General features: G+C 41.9%; 1 pseudogene; it reads left to right on the top strand.

The window, feature by feature from the left end:
* Positions 1 to 344: 344 nt before the first annotated feature.
* On the top strand, positions 345 to 8,290 carry LOC127166648 (interferon-induced protein 44-like; annotated as a pseudogene).
* The last annotated feature ends 971 nt before the right edge of the window (positions 8,291 to 9,261 follow it).

Below are 9,261 nucleotides of genomic sequence, written 5' to 3'. Positions count from 1 at the left end.
AGCAATCACTTAGCTGAGTTGAAAGTGAAAGTAAAAACTGATATATAAAAGCTCATATGACAAAAATCATATAATCTTCAACATTGGTTATTAGAGCTACGGTAAGTGAGGAACAAGCCGCTTTGTCTTTGCCTAACATATTGACTAAAATGGGCGCATCAGAATCAAAATCTCAACTTGATTTAAAATCTATGCTTAGAAGAAAACACAACCTAGGTAAGAGGATCTTTTCATTTCAGAAATAACTTATATTAATAAAAGCTGTATTTATATTTCTGCAGACCATACACAAAAGCTTACCTGTATATCTTACATCTGTTATTATTCCTAGAACTGCCAGCCCCATGGAGGACATTCGATTGGAGGTAAATTAGTTATATTTTGCCCTAGATTATGTTGATCATGATGTTGATTATTTTTTGATGAACTGTATTTGTCTGTATGTCTTATTTTCATGAATAGTAAATATATTTGGTTACACTTTATAATAAGGGTACTTGAATATTCATGTACCAATATCTAAATTCTAATGAATAATCATGTACTAATATCTAAATTAATACTTAGTTCAACATGAACTAATAATATAGTGAAGGCCAGAACTAACCATGAATCGATGAAGAGGGTACTTTTTTAATTTTAGGGTACTAATTTTTTAAAATTCTTAATTCCCAGATTAATACTGTATTACTGATTTGAGACAGTGGTAAACAGTGTTGGGGGTAACGCATTACAAGTAATGCAAGTTACGTAATAATATTACTTTTTTCAAGTAACTAGTAAAGCAACGCATTACTTTTGAATTTCTAAGAAAATATCAGAGTTACTTTTTCAAATAAGTAATGCCAGTTATTTTTTTTACCCCATTTATTGATCGACAAGTCTCCTTTCAGGAAACTGGGGGTAAACATGATGTTACTGTATTCTAGACTAAATGTGAACATGCATTAATTCATCTCACTCACAAAAAACATATTCAGTATTCCTCAAAATGAATAAAAACAGTGAAATGCAAACTCATTATATGACCCAACCCTGCAATAATTAAATATGTTAAATAAAACAAATATCCTTTATGTATTTAATCCCATTTTATTAACCAGTGTCTTTGCTGCTGACCTTCAATGATGAAATTCAACCATACTAAGCAAAAATTACCTTCCATAAAAAGTAACTAAGTAACGTAATTAGTTACTTTTTCAGGGAGTAACGTAAAAATGTAATGCATTACTTTTAAAAGTAACTTTCCCCAACACTGATGGTAAACATGCATCTGCCCCAACATTTTTGCTTTGTTGTAGTCATCAAAATCTAAACTGTATATATTTACAATATAAATGAAGCATATCATATCATAGTGCACTGAATTGTGTGTTATTTTGACAGTCAGAAAGAAGCCCTGTGAGAAAAGCTGGAAAACTTTTCTATAAAGTCATCCAGATGTAACAGACATCAAGATTCTGGTAGCTGGACAAATTGGAGCAGGAAAATCCAGCTTCATTAACTCCATCGATAGCGCCTTTCGAGGACGAATCTCCTCTAGAGTGCTAGTTAATTCAACTGCTGGTGACAGTCCTAGTTTCACACAAAATGTAGGTATTTGTCACCTGTAGTTTCACTAAAACAAACTTGTTTTAGAGTAATATCATATAAGGGAAACTCATTTAAGATGTTTTTTTTTGTTTTTGTTTTTAAGTAAAGACCCCCAAACCCCCCCCCCCCCCCAAAAAAAATGTTTATCTTAAAATTTTCCATACACATTTGTGCTTGTTTTGTAGCTCACAGGATTCACCATCAAAAGCGAGAAAACAACTTTGCCCTTTGTCTTCAAGGACATCATGGGCTTACAACCTGAAGCAATGGCTGGGTCACGACCAGAAGACATCATAAGTGCTGTGTTTGGACATGTCAATGATGGCTATAAAGTAATAAACCACTATGTTAACTGAGCAAATAACATATTTGTATCTGTGCAATATGTCTAACATTTAACATATTTTTACCGAATTTCCCATCTTAGTTCAATGAGGAGCAGACACTCACTTCTAATGACCAACGTTACACTCTCCGACCAGTGTTTTTGCCTGGTTTATGTCATAGCCGCAGATACAATCCAGTTCACAGATGAGCGACTTATTGACAAGCTGAAGATTGTCCGCCAGAAAATCAGTGAAAAGGGTAAAACTGACCCCTGAATGTTATGATTTTCATTAATGAGCCTGTTGAACGTGGATCAGTTATATAAAGGGCTGGGCAACTTCGGTCCTTGAGGGCCACTGTCCTGCAGAGTTCAGCTTTAACCCTAATCACATAAACAAGCTCATCAATGTCTTTAAGATTACTAGAAAGTTACAGGCAGGTGTGTTTGATTAGGGTTGAAGCTTTCATATATTCTAGATCCAAAGTTTTTTTGTTTTAATTTTGATGATTAGAGCTTACAGCTCATGAAAGACAAAAATCCAGTATCTCAGAATTGTCACGGATTGGCCAAGCTCTAACCCCAGTCACACCCAGCGATCACAATCACCAGAGTACTAATCATCTCACACCTGCACCTCATTACCAGCACCCTTCATAAGCACACACCACACAACAGTCATTGTCCGGGCTCGTCCTTATGATACGGACTCATTGTGCTTCTCTCTACGAGTTCACAAACCTGAAACTTACCTGTCGTTACTTACCTGTATCTCTTGTGTTCTAGTCCTGTCAGCGGTGTGTGTGTTCAGCCATCCTCGTCATCCTGGTACATCTGCAAAAAGGAAAAGATCATTCATCAGCGCTGTATCCAAACGATTCCAATCAAGTCTTCAACAGTTTACTCACCTGTCAAGTTCCATCAGTCTTCATCTCTCATCTGTGTTTATTCAATAAACTGTTTAACGATCTGCTTCTGTGACAGAAGCCCGGACCAAAAAAGAGACATTGCAGCATGAGCACAGATGATCCTTTTCAAGAGCTGGTTGATTCGGTTTGCAGGGTTCTGCTGCGCCCAGCCGCCACCGTGTTGCCTTTGACAGTTGGCGAATCATCACCCTCACCGAGCACTTCTTCACCTTCGGTTCCGTCTAGTCCCATGCCGAGGAGTGCAACGGATTTCTGTTACAATGCTCATTAATCTTCACCATGCAGCCAATGCAATACCCAACCGATCAATCTAAAATTGCTTTCATCATTTCTCTACTCTCAGGTTCAGCATTACAATGGGCAGAAACTCTCTGGCTCCAAGCCGGGCCGGCCACTCGATCCATCCAGGCTTTCATCGCTCATTTCAAAGAAGTCTTCGGTCAGTCTAACACGGCCATTTCAGCGGGAGAACAACTCTACCATCTCAAGCAAGGTACTATGTCAATTCACGAATATTCCCTGAAATTCAGAACACTGGCCGCTGCGAGTGGATGGAACGAACGGTCACTACTAACCACCTACCGGCTAGGCTTGGAGCCCAAACTTCGCTTGCAACTGGCTGCACATGATGATCATCTAGGATTGGAAAAATTCATCCAACATTCCATTCGATGTTTAGATCGCATGACATCCTATCTCTCCGAAAATACCACACTCCTCCGTCAACCAGAACAGATTTCCCCTCCAGAACCAGCCACCGAACCCATGAATCTTGATTCTGGTAAACTGTCATCTACTGAGCGGCAGAGGAGGCTGACCCGGGGTCTCTGCATGTACTGTGGGGCTAGTGGACATATGAGACTGAACTGTCCTTCTCGACCAAAACGAGCTTGGGTGAGTGTCCTTCAGTCAGACAATGAAAAATTACCTCCACTGACCACTAATGTTATGGTAACTACTGCCTTGATCTCTGTTTCAGTCACAGCCCTCATCGACTCCGGGTCAGCTGGCAACTTCATCTCGGGAACCCTCTGCCGCCAGCTCAAGCTCCGCACTTTTGCCACGTCAACCAAGTACAAGATTCATTCAATAACTGGAGAACTACTTTCTCGGAAGCAAGTACAATGCCAATGTGACGTCATTCAACTCCAACTCGGTTTACTTCATAAGGAGAAGATACAGCTGCTGGTTCTGGAGGGTGCTACTGTTGACATCATCCTAGGGCGCCCGTGACTGGCGAAGCATGATCCCATCATCTCTTGGGGCTCTGGAGAAGTATTACAATGGGGAAAGGATTGCACCATCAATTGCTTCCCAGACCTACCTCAACCCGTCAAGAAAACCATTCCTGTCTATGTCACATCTGTCGAAAGTCCAGTGAGTAACCAGTCTGTCAAGATTCCTTCCATATACTCTAACTTCAAGGACGTATTCTGCCCCAAGAGAGCTTCCCAGCTACCACCTCATCGGCCATGGGACTGCGCGATTGACCTCGTTCCTGATGCCTCGTTGCCCAAGGGGAAGATTTACCCGTTGTCGCTTCCTGAGAGTAAGGCCATGGAGGAGTATATCCGGGAGGCTCTGAGTCAGGGGTATATTCGTCATTCCACATCACCTGCAGCTTCCAGTTTCTTCTTCGTCTCCAAGAAGGATGGGGGGCTGCGCCCTTGTATCGACTACCGTGTTCTCAACCATCAAACCATCAAGTTCCGATATCCCCTTCCTCTCGTCCCGGCGGCCCTGGAACAACTCCGATCTGCACAAATTTTCACAAAATTGGACCTCCGCAGCGCATACAACTTGATCAGAATACGTGAAGGGGATGAATGGAAGACGGCATTCGTGACCCCTCCTGGCCACTATGAGTATCAAGTTATGCCCTATGGTTTAGTAAACGCCCCCTCTGTCTTTCAAAATTTCATTCATGAGGTCCTCCGGGAATTCCTTCACCACTTCGTCATCGTCTATATTGACGATATTTTGATTTATTCACGGAGTGAGGCCGAACATCACCATCACGTTGCGGAGGTCCTGCAAAGACTACGAGAGCATCAACTATATTTGAAGGCTGAAAAATGCTCATTCCACCAAAGGTCAGTTCAGTTCCTGGGATACGTCATTGATCATCACGGGGTTCGCATGGACGAGGGGAAGGTGGATGCTGTTGTCTCCTGGCCCAAACCTAACACCATTAAAGAGCTTCAAAGATTCCTGGGATTTGCAAATTTTTACCACAGATTTATTCAAGGCTTCAGTCACATCACGAATCCACTCACCAACCTCCTGAAAGGACATCCTTAAACCCTTAACTGGACAACCGAAGCATCTACAGCCTTTGAAACTCTGAAGAAAGCCTTTACCCAAGCTCCACTCCTGACTCATCCTGACCCAGATCTCCCTTTCGTTGTGGAAGTCGACGCATCCACCACTGGAGTCGGCGCCGTTCTCTCACAACATCATGGAACTCCTCAATGACTCCATCCATGTGCCTACTTCTCCAGGAAGCTCAGCCCGGCGGAGAAAAACTATGATATTGGAAACAGGGAGTTACTGGCCATCAAACTTGCCTTAGAGGAGTGGCGACATTGGTTGGAAGGAGACAACCACCCGTTTCAGGTAATCACGGATCACAAAAATCTGCAGTACCTTCGCGATGCTAAACGACAATGTCCCCGACAAGCCAGATGGGCCCTCATTTTCACCAGGTTCAGTTTCTCCATAACTTACCATCCAGGATCAAAGAATGTCCAAGCAGATGCCCTCTCTCGTCTCTCTGAAGGTGAAACCAGTACTGAAACTCCTTCCCACGTAATTCCTACCCATCTGATTGTTAGTCCCATAGATTGGACGGAACTTCCAGCCGTCGCCACTCCCGAACCCAGGATTCCGCCGGGCTGTCCTCCAGGACGCCAGTTCATTCCTCCATCTCAACGGGTAAATCTCATCCATACCACTCACGTATCCCTGGGTACGGGGCATCCAGGGGCCAATTACACTCTCTCGCTGCTATCCGACCGCTTCTGGTGGTCCGACATGGCAAGGGATGTGAGGAGGTATGTCCAGGGATGTAAGGAGTGCGCCATGTCCACGTCACCTTCCAGCTGGTAAGCTCCATCCCTTGCCAGTACTGAACCGCCCCTGGTCACACCTAGGAGTAGATTTTATGACTGATCTCCCCGTTTCTGATGAGAATACCTGTATACTGGTCATAGTCGACCGTTTCTCTAAGTTCTGTCATCTGATACCACTCAAAAAATTGCCCACAGCCCTGGAAACAGCAGAGTGTCTCTTCAATCATGTCTTCCGCTATTACAGACTCCCTGAGGACGTCGTATCAGATAGGGGTCCTCAATTCATTTCCCGAGTCTGGAAGTCGTTTTTTAAACTCCTGGGTGTGACCGTTAGCCTCTCGTCTGGATACCATCCTCAGACCAACGGACAGACAGAGAGGAAAATTCAAGAGGTGGGGTGGTTCCTTCGAACCTTCTGTCATGGTCACCAGAACTCCTGGAACCAGTTCTTGGGTTGGGCGGAATACGCCCAAAATTCACTGCGGCAACCTTCCATGGGACTCACACCATTCCAATGTGTTTTAGGTTTCCAGCCACCTCTCTTCCCGTGGAATGGAGAACCATCGGATGTCCCCGCAGTGGATCACTGGTTCCGGGAGAGCGAGAGAGTCTGGGACGCCGCTCACCACCATCTGCAGAGGGCAGTGAATAGGTACAAAGCTGTTACTGACCGAAGAAGAATCCCAGGTCCAACCTTCACTCCTGGTCAGAAGGTCTGGCTCTCCACTCGAGACATCTGCTTACGCCTGCCCTCCAAGAAGCTAAGTCCCAGATTCATTGGTCCCTTTACCATCCTCGAACAGGTCAATCCCGTCACCTACAAACTTCAACTCCCACCTCAATACAGGATCCATCCCACATTCCACGTTTCACTGTTGAAACCCTGTCACGAACCTCTGCTTCCCTCCACAGAGTCCGGCCAGGAAGAGGAACCCCCTCCTCCAATGGTGCTTGAAGAAGGATCGATATACTCCATCAAAGAGATTCTGCAGTCCCGGCGTCGTGGTGGTCGTCTTGAGTACTTGGTCGACTGGGAGGGTTATGGACCAGAAGAAAAGTCATGGGTTCCACGTGACGACATCCTAGATCCCACTCTCACCTTGGAATTTCATGCAACTCACCCTGAATATCCGGCACCTCGAGGTAGAGGTAGACCACCTCGGCGCCGGAGATTCCGGCCCTCAGGAGTGGGCCGTGGGGAGGGGGGTAATGTCACGGATTGACCAGGCTCTGACCCCAGTCACACCCAGCGATCACAATCACCAGAGTACTAATCATCTCACACCTGCACCTCATTACCAGCACCCTTCATAAGCACACACCGCACAACAGTCATTGTCCGGGCTCGTCCTTACGATACGGACTCATTGTGCTTCTCTCTACGAGTTCACAAACCTAAAACTTACCTGTCGTTACTTACCTGTATCTCTTGTGTTCTAGTCCTGTCGTCCTTGTCTCCAAGTCCTGTCAGCGGCGTGTGTGTTCAGCCATCCTCGTCATTCTGGTACATCTGCAAAAAGGAAAAGATCATTCATCAGCGCTGTATCCAAACGATTCCAATCAAGTCTTCAACAGTTTATTCACCTGTCAAGTTCCATCAGTCTTCATCTCTCATCTGTGTTTATTCAATAAACTGTTTAACGATTTACTTACCTGGTGTTCCGTCTGCTTCTGTGACAAGAATATTAGAATATTTCCTATGATCAATCAAAAAACTGGATTTTTGACTTTCATGATCTGTAAGCTCTAATCATCAAAATTAAAATGAAAAAACATCAGAAATGTTTTACTTTCCATGTAATGAATCTAGAATATATGAAAGTTTCAGTTTCTGAAATAAGTTACAAACAAAAAATGAACTTTTTCACAATATTCAATTTTTTTTTTAGATGTACCTGTATACATATATAATACTTATCTATATTTGCTCAGTTTTGAGGAGGGAATCCACATTTACATTGCTTCTGCATTTACTGTAGGGATTCCTCAAGTCCTTGTTATGACTAAAGTGGATGAAACATGTCCTCTGGTCAAAAAAGATCTAAGGAAGATGTACACTAGCAGAAAGATCAAGGAGAAGGTATACGATTCATCCAAAGACATACATGTGACACTTGCTATGACTTCTACATATTGCCTATATCTGATTTTGTGTAATAGCCTTGTCTGATTTTCTGACTTAAATTTCTGTTTGTGTCCAGATGGACTTGTGCAGTGCTACAACTGGTGTGCCCTTGACAAACATCTTCCCAGTGAAGAACTACCATGATGAGATCGACACAAATGATCTGATTGATGTTCTGATGCTAAAGGCACTTGAACGTATTATTGAGATTGCTCATGATAGATTGAAGGATACTGAAAGCCACTGACAAAAATGAAACACACACATTTCTATTTTTCAAATAATTAATGTATTTCCTAGTCTAGCTTTCTAAGCATTTCTAAATCTGGCTTTGTTCACTCTGAATATTGTTTGTTCTGCACCAATTGCTTATGTTCCTCTAATGTAAGATTGTGTGATGAAAGGTCCTGCTAAATACATAAATGTAAACATAAATTACGCATTTAGCTGTGAGTGTCTTAAGTTTTTGGGTTTGACCAACATGTGCATCTTATTTTGTCAGATAAACTGCTGTTACTGTTTTGTTATGTCTTTGAAAGCATTTCAGGATTTTTCTCCATATAATGGACTTCATTGTTGCTCCAATTTTGAGTACACATTTAATAGATACTAATACTTATTTGAAATGTTACTAGTAAATTTTTTTTATTATTATTTTACAAGTAAAATGTTGAATTGAACTCTGGCCATTCAGACTAGTCATAACATAAGAAAATTGTTTCTAGTAATAATTATAAAAGATATAGTGTCTAATAAATAAGTACTAGTACCTAATGAATAACTACTAGTATCTATTAAGTAGTCACTAGTATCAAATGAATTTATCTGTTAATCAGTACCTGTTAATAAGTACTAGTATCCAGTGAATGCTTACTAGTGATATTTAAATAGATACTAGTCAATATTACAATAATTAGTAGTCAGAAATGAAAAGATGATATCAAAAACAGATTAACTACACTTCCCTGTTCATTTGGCAATATCTTTAACCTCATAAAGAACTAGTGAGAATGTATGTGGAGATATCTTCTTTTAAAAAGATCATTACATAAACATGAACACCTCTCCACCATCCAATCAGAGTCCACATGGTAATACAATATATCAATATGCTAAATTAATTTGATTGCTAAGTAGGGATAACTGGCTTTGTTTGTTAGCCTACCTTGCTAATTTATATTATTAAATTACACTTTATATTATTCTAAACAGTGATAA

Source organism: Labeo rohita, chromosome 1 (genome assembly GCF_022985175.1).
Source record: "Labeo rohita strain BAU-BD-2019 chromosome 1, IGBB_LRoh.1.0, whole genome shotgun sequence".
NCBI lineage: Eukaryota > Metazoa > Chordata > Actinopteri > Cypriniformes > Cyprinidae > Labeo > Labeo rohita.
The sequence above is the reverse complement of the archived record's forward strand: the minus strand, read 5'-3'. Positions and strand labels throughout refer to the sequence as shown.